The sequence below is a fragment of the Labrus mixtus genome, chromosome 17 (genome assembly GCF_963584025.1).
Source record: "Labrus mixtus chromosome 17, fLabMix1.1, whole genome shotgun sequence".
Lineage (NCBI taxonomy): Eukaryota > Metazoa > Chordata > Actinopteri > Labriformes > Labridae > Labrus > Labrus mixtus.
Genome location: NC_083628.1, coordinates 20,358,324 through 20,373,466, shown reverse-complemented (window position 1 = coordinate 20,373,466; position 15,143 = coordinate 20,358,324).

Here is a 15,143-nt window from a genome sequence, read left to right as displayed (position 1 = left end):
TTTTCCTGTTCATTTTATTTTTCTTCTCCTTGTTTTGTCTCTTCCTCATCTCTTTTAACTTCATTTAATTTCTCCTCCATGTGCTATCAACGGTGGTCTTTCTCCTTTCCTCCTTTTCCTCTGACCTTTCTTATCGCTTTCTTTAAATCCCTCCTTTTTACACGTTTCCTCAGGCCTCCCCTTGCCTCCTTTCCTCCTCTCTTCTCACCTTTCTTTGAGCTCTAACTCTGTCAAACACTGGCACATGGGTTGATACAACTTTAGGCTCCATTTATTGTCTTTTTCACATTAAACCAGGAAATAGTGCAACACAAACAGCAGTTGTTCCACTGAAATCTATGGAGAAAAATAACGTACACATTGCTCGTTGTAAGTTAACATATTTGGCGCTCTCTAAAGAATCATGTCAGGTCGCATTTTTAAGTTGTATGTTTTTTGTTTCAGTCTCTGTTCATTATCAGAGATGTAATCCTTTATTTGAAGAGGGACGGGGTACATTAATCAACATTCGGACGGATATAAACGTACCTGTGTTAGCCGAAAGTCTAATGTTACAGCTATTTAGATTATGCTCCTGCAGGCTGTCAGCCCGTTTGCCCGTTGATGCTAGATGCTAACCCTACATGTGCAACATTAGCTTGAATTGTATTAAATATTATATGATTATGTATTTGTTATTTCATTCTGTGGCATAAAGAGGAGCTAAATCTGGAACCAGAGAACAGGGTTCAAGTCCCCAGAAGCCAAACTAAACAGAGTTGTATTATTAAAGCCAAATTCAAATGATGTCATTGATCCTAACTGACTAGTTCTGTTGTCTTAACTAAACTGAGTCCACTCCACATTTATCTTTGGTCAAGTTTAAGCACCAGACTTCTTCTTCTTTCAATTTGAGTTTAGTGTCGGACAGAAACAGAGGTCTCTTTTGGTTTCTCCGTTTCAGACAAATAAACCTTCTGAAGCTTAAAATGCAAAGTGACTCATGGATTTCTTCACAGTGTAGAAGGGTTGGACATGCTGCAAACTTCTGCAAAGCATTCGGACAGTCGCTGTTTGAATTAAACTTTTTTAAATATCCCAGAGTTGGCTTTATGATAAAATGTCCGTTTGCCATCTATAGTGGGGAAACATCCAGTAGAAAAAGATACATTGGTAGTATAGGTTGATCTTTATGAGAATACTGAAACAAACAAGAAGGCTTCACTGACCCTTCAGACTCGTCTCTGGAGGTTCTGATGGCTGTCAAAACCACCTCCATGGGGGTCTCAACGAAGACTTTCAGCAGACTCTTACCTGCTTTGGGCTAGAACTCTATTGGAACTTAACGTTTAATTACCACCATTTACTATTACAACCCTTTTTTCTGATAGGTGACTAAATAGTTAAGTAGCGGAGGTTTATGAATGTGGTCACAGTCCTCAAGTTCAGAGCGGGTCATTCACATTCAGCCTGAGAAAGATCTCTTCTTTTCTTTTGAGCTCTTCCTCCTTTCACCTCCTTGTCCTCTTTCTTCTCAACATCCAAACAGCTTTTTGTCCTTTTTAAAATCTCTCCTCTGTCTCGTCTGTCTGGTGGCCATGAAGCTCGGCTTGGGAAGTGTGTGTGTGTGTGGGTGGGGGGGTTGCTGTTCAGGACGAAAGGTGTGTGTGTGTGTGTTGTGGTGACTGCAGGCTGCTTGTAATTGAAAAGCCGGGACGTCAGTGCCTGCAACCCGCGTGACCTCCTATTGAGAGAATGACCATTGATTTCTACGAGAGAGAGAGAGAGAGTGAGGAAGTCAGAGAGACATTTAAAAAAAAAAAAAAATTGGAACAGAACGGGCTAAGATGCATGAGGGGAGGAGAGTGTAAAGGAAAACAGAAAAAGGTGCATGAAGGGAGGATGGAGAAAATATTATGTAAATTTGCAGAAGAAGTAGAGTGGTGAGCGATCAAAGGAGGAAAAATGATAACAGTTGGGGAAAAAAGGAGGAGAAAAAAACAGGAAAGGTAAGAAAGGAGGCATGCATGCTTACTCAGCAAAGAAAGGTGGAAAAAAAAACACAAAGAGGGTCCAACAGGAGAACTGAAGTGTGTTCGAGATCAGTCTCTCCTGTCTCAGCAACATGCTCTATTTAAACTCTCTGCAGGATGAAGAGACAGACCGCAAGTTTGTAAAATATGATGATGTGCTGACTTGTTCTGTCATAAGATAAACGTATGACCACACAGCGTGATCTGTCAGTCGTGGATGCTTGAAAATGTGTTGAAAATTTCAGAACAGCCGGCCCCTGACAGTTTCATGAGTTCCCTTTGTCAATCATAACCCCTCACTGGTTTTTTTTCAAAAAAGTGGAAATAACATGATGGCGATGACACGCTCCATTAAACAGGTTATGTTCTTTGTTTTTTTGTATATTTTCATTACTTCCTGTTTTATTTTGTAGCCTTTACTCACCATAGTCTCTGTCTTTAAAGATCCTGCTCCTCTTGTTCCCGCCTTGTGTATCAGCACCGCCCTGTTTACCCTCACCTGTGTCTCGTTATCCTTTAATTGTCTGTTTATTTAATCCCAGTGTGTTCCCCCTCATGTTGCCAGTTCTTAGTGTTTCCCTCGTGTTCCTAGCGGGTTTTTTTCTTATAGGCCTAGTCCACATGTAGGCGGGTATTTTTGAAAACTTCTGTTTTTCAGTGCGTTTTGGCCTTTCGTACACAAACACGTTTCAGGTCACTAAACTTGTGCCTTTTGGAAAACTCTTAAAACTAAACTCTGTTTAAGGTGTTTATGTGTAGACGGGGACAGTGGCGGTTCTAGACCACTTTTACTGAGGGGGTCAAACTGGGGCCAGTTGTTTTGTCAGAGGGGAACATTAAACCCAGGTGAAAAATGGACAAAGATAATCGCTTTAATAGATATATATATATATATATATATATATATACATATATATATATATTATGCCAAATAAAAGCGCACATCATTAAATAACACAACATAAAATACCATGATTTATGTTTGTTTCAGTAACAGAATTAAATACTAGATTGTGAGTCAAATACTGTGTATGTGTTGTTAGGGGGGCTCTTCCTTTTTGAGGGGTGGCCACAGGGGGGGACCAAGCTCAGTTTTACAGGGGCATTGGCCCCAGTTGGCCCCTGCCTAGAACCGCCCATGGACGGGGGAAAACTGAGTCTTGGTCTTGTGACGTCACACTGTGCGCTGATTTCTCCTCCATTTGACGCCATGGTGCGACGCTGTCACTTTTGTGTACATGAGATTAGTAGGATAGCAGACGTAACAAAACGAGTGCTCCCACTATGTTGACATGCAGAGGCCCCTGAATTGAAGTTTTTCTAAGAAGGCTAGCAGGAAAAGTCTGGTGTAAAAATCCAAAAACTGTTTGTGTTCACACATGCAGCCCACATTTGTACTTAAAGTCTCTGTGTTCCTGTTAGAAAAGGGAATCAAATAAGTGTTAGTTAGGGTTCCAGTTGTTGTCCAATGGGAGACTTAAATCTTTGCACAGCGTTTGTCGGGCTGGATTTGAAATGAAATAAATCCTGTTGAGTTTGCAGTGTTTGATTCTGAGTGTGTGAAGGAGTACAAAGGATGTGGGATTGATGTAATATAAAAGACAAATCTAATGTCAAGGGCGGCTCTCACACAGCCTCAGGGTGGGCTCAGGTTGTGTCAGATGGTGTCACAGAAACTGAACATAATCACCATCATAAAGACAGAATAACGGCTCGTTTACACGCCTGCATGTGAGAATAATGTAGTTTAGCGCCGTTAACATGTTCCCCTGCAGGCTGCTCTGTCACTCGCCTTAATGAAGACCAACATTTTACAAACGTTTAAGAGTGAGTCGCTCTCCGGTTTCCCACCCTTTGTCCTCCTTATCAGGCATCTGACCCGCAGGTAATAGAAAGACAATGTCACCAGATTAACAGCGGCAGAATGGACTGCTGTTTCCCTGGCAACAGAGGGAGAGGAAGAGGAGTAGGTGGATGGGACGGAGTGATTAAAACAGGAGAGGAGGAGAAGTGAGGAGGTGGATGCTGGGATGATTACACAGACAGAAAACAGAGAAGAAGAAAAGAGAGACAGACAGGAGACAGAGGAGGCGATAGAGTCATTAAAGAGAGACGGAGAAGAAATAGATGATGGGAGTGAAAATGAGGAGGTGAGAGGATACGCTGACATAACTTTTTAAAATGTTGGCGCTGATGATGCTGTAACAATCTCTGAAAGAGAAATTATTCCACAACTCCAAAGAGAACATCATCAGTCAGGAGGAGCAAGAGAAAACAAATCACCTCTATTGTTTGTCTTTTTTTGTTTTTACATTTATTTAGGATCTCTTTGTTTTACGTCTTTAACGTTTAAGTTTATCAATGGAAAACATCACAACCTGAAAGCTGATTAAACTAGACATCTCAAATGTGAAAGAGCATGAAGATATGGTGGAGCTGAGCTAGCTTTAGAATCAGGCCCGGGTCCATGCTGCTTTGATTGGGGGGCATTAAGTAACATAACTGGTCACTTACTGCCCGACTTAAAAGCCTTTTTCAAGCCACTTTTTTTTTTGTTTTTGCAAAAGTGCCGGAACGAAGCTCAACCATCATCACGTCTTTGGCACAGCAGGAGCTCCACAAACACACACAGTCAGACATGCACACACACAGAGCGCTGCCCTCCCCCGCTGGCTCCTCTGAAACCGTCTCCCCTCTGTACCTCTGAAGAGAATACAGACAGGGTATCCCTTCGTCGCCCCATTACACCAACGGGACATTCAGATTGAAGGTGAAATGTCACAGGGGCGTACTGGCCTTCTCTATATGCGTGTTCTTTAAGCCTGTAAGCTACAACCTGAAATGTTTTTTTTTTTATATAAATCTAAAGCCTTAGAATCTAAAAAAACACAAGTCATAAAGTATTTTATTTTTAACCCACTGCCCACCCTCGCTTATTGGTGGACAACTTTATTTTTATCTAACTATTCTTACATGGACTGAGACCCCCAGGAGGCAGTACAAAGGTTAAGGTGAAAAAAAATACCCTTTGGATAACCAGACACCTTCGTATAAAAAGTATGTGTATATCTACAATATCATTGAGGGAGTGAAAAAATCCTCACACTGGTGAGCAGAAGAGTATAAAGCAGCTTCATTTACTGCAAGAGGAATACACAAGTTGTGACTGTGGATATTTTTTTTTTTTTTGAGACGCCAACAACGACTCTCTTCCTACATCCACATGTACCGTGCAGATCACAGAATGGAATGGGCCCTTGCTGGGTGGATACGACGGTTTAGGAAGAGACAGGAGCGGTTATCATGTCCGGGAATCTTTGGGTGTCTCACCATTCGATTCGATTTTGATTCTTGGGGTCACGATTTGATTCAGAATCTATTTTTGGTTCAAAACGATTCTGGATTCATGATTCAAAGTCTATTTTTGAGTAAGTACATACTCCAGGATCTACTCCAGTCATCTTTGAGACATTTGGCATTTTACTGAGTGAAAGAGCTAGCCTTAGCACTTAGCAGGGAGTGACTGATTAGTCGATTTTTGGAAGTTATGAATCTATTTAAAATCTCAGAAGATAAGAATTTCGATTGTTACATAAATGTTTTTTTCCCCTACGTCATACAGTGGTCCACTTCCTTATTTGAGCACGGTTACATATATGTTTCCAGCAGACTGTATTAGAGTACACATTGTGTCAGAGACCATCTCTTCAAGTGGACCTCGGGCACAGTAGGACTACGGTACGTTCACACTTATCAAATGAACTGAAATTTGGGGTCAAGCGTTACTCAGATCCGAGCCCGGGTCCAGATTGTGAAACCCCCCAAACGACTTCTAATCAATCCAAAACACAAAGTAATCTAAGCACATGAACGTTGTATTGTCTCCCATTAGGGCGGAGAATAAATACCAGCAGGATCAATTGTACATGGATAAGACCATTGTGATTTCTTTATTGATTTTTTTCTTCTTTTATACATTGAGTGGAACAACATTAATTCTTCAAATATCTCCTTCATGTTTTTGATCATCGTTTTATTCCACACCACAAGTTTTCAGTCACTTCTCTTTTTCTGTTACGACCGAATGTAGAAAATTAAAATTAAAAAAAATGCATCATTTGATTTTCGGTTACTATGACAACCATGAGAGAAAATGAAAAGAGTAAAAATAAAACAGAAAAGTACAGGAGAGAGAAAAAAAAGGAATGAAAATTTGATCTGGGATGAGGTGAGAATTCGGTGGGAGAATGTGTGATAATATAAATTTAATGACACGTTGGGTTTGGGGCTGAAAATGTTTGGACGTGTTTCGCCTGTTTGTGAAGCTTTAAGGACCCTGCGGCAACTTAAAAGTGGATTAAATATGATTTGACCTTTGACCTCTTGCTGTTGTTGCTGCTGTTCTGTCATTTTCTCGTTATTACAATTAAAGGTGCATATTAATACGATCAGGTAATATGATTTGGTATCACATGAAGCCGGTGAAGACATAAAAAATTAGATTAAATCGTTTTATTTGTTGTTTTGTGTGTAAAACTTAATAAATTCATAAATATCTTTTTGACCAGACTTCAGGGACTCTTCAAATGAGCGTCTCACTGATTGCAGCTCAGACAATGACCTTACTTGAGCTGACATTCACAGATTGAACTAAGATAGTGTGATATCAGCAAGCTCCTTAAAGTAACCTTAAAATGACCTTCAGGAAAAAGTCTGCATCAAAAGTGACAACAACCCTAACCCTAACCCGGGTTGTTGAAAAGCCTTAAGAGCAAAATCCTCCTTGTAGTAAGATTTGACATAAATCTTGAATCTAAATTTGATGACTCTGCATAAAATAAATATAAACGTATTCAATTTGTCGGCCAATTGGATGCTGTGAGCAGTTATGGAAGACAAGTAACAATGGAAGTGCTCCAAAATGAACTTCGACCCTTTTTTACATAACACTGCAGGAACTTGAATACAAAAATACAACACTTTGGGGTTTTTTTTTTGGCCGTTTTTTAAATCATTGAGTTGAGTTTAAAAACACCTTTTGATCTTCCTCTCATGAAACACTGAAGTAACATTTAGCAAAACTGTCATTTGGTCTGTTAGTCCGTTAGTAACTGAAAACTGAGGTTCATTTGAGATATTTTTCTCAGCTGGTCTCGTCATTAAATAATACTTTTGGTTTCCCTGGCTGCTGATGTAACATCAATCTATATTTATTAAGATCTGCCCATTGGCTCGTTTGATCTGTGGCTCCCCCTCTCTCCATCTGCTACCTCTGCAAATAGATACTGCAGATAGCGAAACAAGCACTCAAATATGATTAAGTTACTGTGTGTTTGACCATCACAAAATATTTTTGATGCCTTAAACGTAACTAAATCTGATCAATTATGGCCTCTAGTCACTTTCTTCAGAAAACACTTTCAATAATTATGGGCTTCGTTTGTATTTTAATAAATTAAATTATTGGATCGCTGGTCGATTGGTTCTATCTTGCTCAGCGATGAACAGATCCAAACTGTATCTGACAGTCATCCGCTCACGGTTTCTACCTTTTATTTTTTGAGGTCAGTCCACTAGGTTTCTACTTCCTATGTGTCACATTGTATTTTGAAAATGTCTGGTAATTCAGGGCACGTCTTTGGCTGCTCATGAAAACCTCATTATTCCTTCTCAGATCTAAATGGAGTAAAACTTTACAAGTCAGCAGGTCAGAGGTCAAACTAATGTAAGACGCGATGCAAAGTTTTGTCTGCATAGCACAATGAGACTCAAATGAAATGAGAGGATGATGATAATTAGGTCAATAATAAGAATCACAATGCATTACACGGCTAGCTAATCGTAAATATACTCATGCATAAAATCTGGGCTATAGCACTGCTGAATGGGTGATGTAACTGTGATGCTACAGAAGCATTATAACACAGGACACCAAAAAGAGTTTTGAAAAAATGATGCATGAAATTAAAGTGAACTGTGGTTGGATTTAAAATAAATTTGATGGTTCAAAGAAGCCGGTATTATTTTGGGTAGAAACACGTCAAATTCTGGCATCGTTCCAACAATGTTCCCAATCCCCAAAAATATCCACATTTGGGGACAATAACCCCTCAAAAAAAGAACCAGAGAAAAATAAAGATTTAAAATCATAACTCCCCTCAATCCTCGGCAAATCGGACCGAGAGAAATACATCAACAAGAAAGAGAGCATAGAAGAAGACAAGCATTTTTCATTTTTGGTTTCGGCGCACCTTTTTCAAACTATTACAAAAAGAATTACAACTGAAAAATGTGTAAAGCTTTTTCCCCACATTTGTTTAAAGTTACAGTCACCGAAATAAAAAAGGAAGAAGAGCAAGTGAATAATTTATGACATACGCTATTATAACATCATCCTAACACTAGTGTCTATGAGGTATATCTGCAACAGTTTGGTAAAGAGAGCACAGTCTGCGCACAACTCTCACACAAGTTTGTCTCCATGTTTTTCTACATTTAAAGCTTTGCAACCATTTGAGGAAAGATGAGGAGGAGGACTGAGAATGGGAGGGAGCTACTTTTCCACCGAAGAAAGGTTCAAATATTTATATGTAATCAACATTTCTTGTGAAAACATTTTCAAATTTAGCTTTTAAGCTTCTTTGGCCTTTCATATAAAAGCCAAAGCTCATCATCTGCTGCACCAACCAGCATGAAACAGACAATTTCCAATCGATAGACGACTAATTTACTGGTATTCTGCACCTTTCAGACATTGCAGCTGCAGTTTCATTCGCTCATATCTGTGTAAAACCCAAGGACAATCTGATTTGACTTGATTCTCCTCTGCACAGCTATGAGAAAATGATGAGATCTGGGCTACAAGAAGCTGAAAAACAAGACCTCTCAAGTGGAAACCAAGCTCAGAAAAATAATAGAAAGAGAGAGAAAGGGGGGAATCGAAGAGATGGGTAGAACAGAACAGGTAGCCTTTGGTATTACCTCTGGATTCCTTTGCATTGATTGCATTGCAAAGTACCAGAGAACAGAGAGGAAACTCAGGCGCTCTGCATCAGCAGCGCTCAAGGTTCTTCTTTTCCAGGAATAAAAAGTTTACAGCACAATAGAGAGGTCAAGACTTCGCTTTGGTTCAAGCAAGGCACTCATCCAAGGTTATCTCATACTTTGCAACTAAAGCGCTCTCTACCTCTTTGTCATTGGAGTGGCCCAATTTGGAAATGCAACAGTGAGAGTCTGAAAACTATATCTCAAACAAGAACAAGTAAAGGATGTGTTGCCATTTGGCTTCCCTGGTTGATTTTTAAGCCAAATGCTTGTTGGAAGGGAAGCCAAATGGCACAGCTGGACGTATGGATGCCAGGTTTCTAATCCTACTTGCATATAGTCGCAATGATTCAAATTATAAAGAGATGCCAGTTCAAAGTTTTACAAATATATGTGACTCTTGAGCCTTTGGATTATGGGCTTGTATGTATGTGATGTGACTCCTCAACCTCTATTCTTAATGCTGGTGAAAGATCTCCCAACTTGTAGTTCTCCTGCGTGATTTTAGCCTACTTTTATTCCCCAGACAGGAAAGTGTCATCAGCATAAGGTCAAAGCTGCAGTTCAGTATTCTTGTATGTCTCTCTCTTTTTGGGATGTCCTGTTACATTTTTTGTGGATGTTCTTTGGTGTTTCGTAGCATTCGTTTAAGGACCCTGTAATTCTGTTTTAAAGGGTGTCTTCTTTGTATCTAACACTGGTTAGGTGTGTTTCAAAATATCCTTTAGGCTGTTATTTTAGGTATTCCTTTGGCATTGTGTGGCCCTACAGGGGATAAGGAAGAACACTTTTTGTTGCGTTTGTTGTGCTACCTGGTTGGTTTAAAGCATACTGAGGCCTTAAAACTCAAGTTTTCTTCTTCAGCATTGGTGGGCACCCAAACTACTTGGTTAGTTTTTAGGAAAAAGTCATGGTTTGGGTTTAATGCCTATTTACATATGTTATGTAACACCACTCAAATCCACCTGTTAAAGCCAGAGGGGTTAGTGTAGAGTTGATCTTTTGAAATGTTTGCCAATGACAGCCTACGGTATTTGACAAGTTGGGAGTGGGAACTGATGTTCATCTTATCTTTACTTGACGACAGTGGTCACACTGGTGAATTGGGAATGAAAACGTACACTCCCAAAAGATGTAGAATAGTCTTTTTCTGCTTGTGTTACCTGATTTCCAGCATACAGCCTGACCCTGCACTACACCTGCCTCTTTACCTTCAACACTTATTCTTTTCAAGGGGAAGAGACAATGCAAGGCCAAGAGAGTGGGGTAAGAAAGAAAGAGAGTAAAAGTGGAGGGGAAAGGGGAAAAGAGGACTTAATGTGTCATCGTCCTTAAGAGAAGAGCGAGAGCAAAAGCATGGAGCTGAGCGCAGACCGCACTGAAGAGGACAAAAATCTTTGGTTTCTTTGGTTTCATCAATACGATTAAAAGGACAAATGGAAAGTCAGTGAGGTAGCCTCTCTGGTTCTCACTATTGAAATAGAAAGTTTTTTTCTTTTTACATACACACAAAGTCAGTCTTGGAAGCAGCTAGCTTTAAGGGACTCCTCAGTTTTCCTTCCTAACAAGTGAAACAAGTTGGTGTGTTTGCATTCACGCAGTCAAGACCACACAGCTGGAGATATACCATACAGGTGGTTTTTGGTAACCTGGATAAGCTCTTCAACGAATAAGTGGGACTCTGTTTCGTGCTTGTTTTTGTTAATCTAAATCTTGGAGTTACTTTAGAATACATTTTCTCTTGATTCCAGTTTTCCATTTACTTGTGCAGCTTATGTTGAGATTACAAATGAGTAAGGAAGCATTGTAATCTAGATCTGGTTTAAATAAGCATTCATTTTAAGCTACCTTAAGCTATAGTCAGATGTTTTCACAAATGCATTCCTGAAAATGTCTTGGTTTTTTAGTCAGTCTGCCCCTGAAATCTTCCTTTCTTGCTTGTTCACACATGCACTCCCACTCGCTTGCGGTGAATGTTCCTGAATATTTCCTGCTATATTCTCACATAAGCTTGACCTTCATGTGAAATATTTTCTATGGGGCTGGCAGGAAAAGTTTTATGAGTTTTAAGCTTGTGAGAAAACCCCACAAGAGAATTTGGGACATTTTGTAATTTAGTTTGAACGGTGTTTGAGCTATGCAGCAGGAAACAGGCAATTCAGTAATTCAACAAATAAACTTCATGTGTATGAAACTACACAGACGCTCATTTTACATTCAGTTGTTTTTCTTTGTGGAGTTTGTTTACTACAATCTAATTGGACGAATAAGACCTTAACCAGGCTGCGAGCTGCGTGGATGTAAACACACTCTGTTTTATTGGCCTCTCAAGGATTCCAGTTATCTTTGGTGAGTCAGTTTATATCAACGTGTGGCCCTTACGTCACCTGATCAAGTGTCACTAGAACATCAGTCTGAAATTCATTGCTTGTTCAACAATGGCCAGTGGGATGCAAACAAATTAAAAAACAAATCAACCAATAAATTAGCCATTAAAAATCACAAGGAAGAAAAAAAACTGATGCAGTGCTCATCATTTGGTCAGTTTTTTTCGTCACAGCGAGATTGCTTCATTTTAGAAAAAAAGAAAAATCGTATCCAGGACAAAAAACTAGATTGGCTAAAGAGTGAGAGCAAGTGTTGACATTCAGAAGTACTAATAGTCTAATCCGACATTCCTACTTTGTTCTGTCATCAAATCTAAACATTCATAAAACAACATTTCATTTGCTTCTTAAAGTAAAGCTAACTAAGAATAAATTAACAGGCCTGGCATAAGCACTGCATCTTTGATGCAACTAACATTCTTAAATACTCATAAATATTCGTCAAAAACAATTACATCTAATTAAATAAGGTTAAATTATTATTAAGTACAAAACTAGCGTGTTCTAAAACACCTCATAAATAAATACAGCATTGAACAAAAAGAAAAGGGAACAAACAATGTAAACTTTGGCAAAGCTAATCATTAAGGGTAAAGGGTTCAGAGGGAGATTTGGCAACAAAATTTGTTCGCTTAAATTAATTCACAAATTAAAGAAAAACATAAATCACATTAAATAAAAAATCACATATTGCAAAAACCTAAGAAGGAACATAGTAGTAATAACAGACACATACGTATTGGCAAATAATTTGTAAGTACTTAAAAACAAACAAGCAATGAAAACCTCTTTGGGAAAGTTTTTTGGTTTCATACCCATTTTTCTTTTTTTGGTTTGGCAGGTTTAGCCCGTGTTACATCCAGACAGAACTGCAAGTGGGAATGGAAAATGGCCGCCACCCCCCTGAGCCATAGACCACGCCCCTCCTTTGGGCGTGGCCAGCATGATGGGAGGGTCAGGTGGGCGGAGGATTTCTTTGGACTAGAAGCTTTACATACAGAAAAGAGAGAGAGAAAACTCAGGATAAAGCTATTTGACCGATATTTAGCAGTTTCTCTCAGCAGGTGTAGCATTTTTTGGTTTTGTTTCATTTATTGTTGTTGTATGGAGCAGCAGCTTTGTTCCTCCCCCGTAAAGAACTAGCTAACGTGGGTTTGTTAGCTGTGGACAGTTAACATGTCCAATAATCACTCTTTGAGGTGATGGCTTCTCCTCCAGCAAGGTAATAACAAACATGGATGTTATGACAGATATTTCCAAGATTTTGCTCTTCAACTATAAAGCTAACAGAATTGGTAGCCAGATTGTGACCAAAACAATCATTTCTTTGTATGGTATCATTTTTCTGAAATTTAGCAATCCACTATCGTTTTTTTTTCCCTTTATGAATTCATGTTATTTAGCTAACTTTGTACATATCTCAAGCAAGGAGCCTGTCTTCTATTATCTTAGATTTTAAAGGTTTTAGTTGAAAAGTAAAAACTTGGAGTAGGTTAGTTTAACAACAGTTACAGACTTAGTGAAAAGTGATTAAAAGGGCTATGGCCAAAAGAAAGGGTGCCAGTGTGCTACTGTTTGTACAGCAAAAAATCTTTGGTATGCACTGTACGTTTCACATAGCATTTCTTTGTCACTATCTCCGCAGTAGTAAGTGTGCCAGACAACAGAGACTTTAACGATAATAAGCATGTTGTTTGAATCCCAAAACTGGGAGGAAGCAAAAATGGAAGATGGAAGCATTTGAGTTTTCTCAATGCTGACACACAAAGCGGCTTCCTGTCCGGATTTGTCAAAACATGAATAAACCGTCCCTGTACTGTTGTCTGGCAGCTTTTGTTACTACTGATGGAGATTATTGGAGGTAGACTTTGTCCTGTGGAGCAGGTCATGACTTATGGCGGGAAAAAGAAAACAAACACAAACAGCTACAGAAGCCATCTTAGAGGCTTTTTACTCTTTTGATCATCAGACGTTTGTAAAAATGAAATAGTTCATGTGTGTGACAGATTAATAACTGTGATGGATACCATGCTGGAGGAACACCAAAAATCAATCCTGAATGTGTTAGCACTCTAGGTTAGCTAGATGTTTGTTAGCGTTCAAGTTAAATACTGGCCCTTCTGATCTGAATAATGACGAGCATCATTGTTAAGTTTGTTACCTAATGAGGGTATAAGGATGAAAGAAATGCTTCTAGCTTAAAAGTCAAATTTATACCGTACATGCTAATTTTGCTAGCATCAAATGTAGCATTATGGTTTGTAAAAGTTGAGATTTTCCTTTAAGGGGGAGGAGAACTGCTACTGGAGTTAACGGTGAATCTTTGGTTTGTTAGCTGATGAGGTTTCTGTTGTTCTTTAACCATTTTTTACTTTGAAAAACTGCATAGGCACACGTTAAAGACACTCTTCAACCGTGAGAGACACATTAATGTTCTGCCTTTTTGGGGGGTTGGAGGGAAGAAAATGGGCGACGGCATCCTCCGTTGGTTGCTTCCCTCCTTCCCCCTGTGGATTAACCCTTTTCAGTCCCAAACTTGCTTCCCCTTAAAGATGGCCTGATGCAACATCAGGCAGAACAAAGCTACTTCTTCACCACTCCCTTGATGTCGTCCTTCTTTCTATCCCCCCTCCATCTCCTCGTCGATGACGTCATCCTCTATCCTCGACATCATCACCACTCTTTTTTTTGATTTTTTTTTTCTTTTTTGGTAATAATTCTCTTCCATCTTCAGTTTTTTCTGTTTGTTGGAACAGTTAGGTGCAGAAAAAGGATTTCTTTGGTTTCGATTTGTCAATAAATAGAAAAAGTCTCAAGTGTCCATTTTTATTTTAAATCGTTCTTGAAGCCTTTGGCTTGCCTCTAACCAGGCCGGGACTCAGCCTGGGGTTTCTAAGGAGCAGGGGCTGCCGACTGACGCCTTTCCTTTGGTTTTGTTTCTTTTTTGGTTCAATAGCTTGAGTGAGAGATGATTGATGAGGTGATTGCGGATGGTGAAGCCTATTAAGACAGAGTAGGAGGTGGTGGTGGTTGAGGTTTTCTTAGTATTTACATCAGGCTGTACAGTGTGACAGTATGAAACTAAAACCAATGGGTTTAGTGGGATTTGGTAGCGAAGGATGCTTGGTGAATACTGTAAAGACAAAACAGTCAGACAGGAAATGTCCGTCTGTCTGTCTTCAATCGTTTTTCTCAAGCAGCCGACTCTCCTACGCTGCAACCAAATTAAATTGAGTTTGTCCTCCAAAACAACTTTTAAGGGGAAGATTTCTCTTTGTCTGAATAAAAAGTCTGACTTTAATAATTTGTTTGCAGCTTTTATCCCTGTTTTATTGTTTTCCAGGCCGCTGACCCTCTGAAAAGGACGGACCTGCCAAGCATCGTCTTTAGATTGTCCTCTTTAACTATTACAAAGGCCCTGATTCGCCTGGACAGTTCGCCCTCCGAGGGATCAGACGGTCTCCTGGTTCTGTTGCTGTGACAGTCACTTAAAGTGGTTAGTAAGATTTTTGGTTTATCTGGTTATCTTTGATGGCAGCTGGAAGCTTCCAAAAAGCATCTTAGTTTTGAAGATATATTTACATCCAAAGGTACAATCTGGTTCGTAAGGCATCGAGCAGCCAAGAACCTCGTCACAGTCCTAAATTTGCACACAAAATCTGAAGAAGAACGCTTCAATATTTGATTGATCTATGAAGAA